The sequence below is a fragment of the Maylandia zebra genome, linkage group LG18 (genome assembly GCF_041146795.1).
Source record: "Maylandia zebra isolate NMK-2024a linkage group LG18, Mzebra_GT3a, whole genome shotgun sequence".
NCBI lineage: Eukaryota > Metazoa > Chordata > Actinopteri > Cichliformes > Cichlidae > Maylandia > Maylandia zebra.
Window position 1 is genome coordinate 28,300,953 of NC_135184.1, and position 982 is coordinate 28,301,934.

Below are 982 nucleotides of genomic sequence, written 5' to 3' on the forward strand. Positions count from 1 at the left end.
AAATTCAAGTTTTTCTTTCCCACTGTTGCCAAGTGCCTGCTCATAGGGTTGTTTTTTTATTTATTTATTGTTGAGGTCTCTATTATCTGAGGGTCTTACAATATAAAGTGCCTTAAGGTGACCTGTGATTTGGCAGTACATAAATAGAATAGAATGGAGCTCAATGAAAGTGAGGTTTGCAGTTCTTTTTGTGTTTTTTGTGACCACCTGGAAAAGTCATTGATGTGTTTTTGGAGTAATTTTGGAGTCCAAGTTTTCTCCATTTGTGGATGTCTCTCACCCTGATTCACTGGAGTCCCAAAGCATTAGAAACCGCTTTGTAACCCTTTCCAGACTTATTGTCACTGAGTTGGCTTCTCAGAAAAAAAAAAAAAAAAAAAAGTGTGAAATTTCTTTTTCCACCGCATCTTATCTCAGTTATAAGACACTTTTCGGTCGCAGGGTTATTACTCGGAGAGGTTATCTGCGTGTTTAACCGGCATGTTCTCTACAGAGTTCCTCTGAAAACAACTGAAGTTTTCCTGACAGCGGAGGACAAGCGCTGACATGAAAACTGGACGAGCAGAACAAAGTGGAGGAAGGACATGGCTTTCAAAGAGAGCACCAGGACCCTGTCCTTCAGTATTATATACTCCCTTTTATTAATCAGTTAGAGATAACGTGAAATTACCGATGACCACTATTTGAGTTCATTCAGAGGGTTTAGTTAGTAAAATCTACCATTTTCTTTATTTTCTTGTTCGTGCTTTTTTTCTAAGTGTCGGTAATTAACTGAGTCAGCACAACTGACTGACGCTTTTAGTTTGACTGGGTTGATTATCTGAAAAGTGTAAAAACACAATGGTAAGTTAGGGATAAGTACGCACAGTACCTGGAAATCTTTGACTGACAGTTTAAAATCTAGCACCGACATTAACAGAGTGTGACTCGGTATTTTAAAAAATAAGGCTACGTTGACGCAACCGGAAACACGTAACGAATA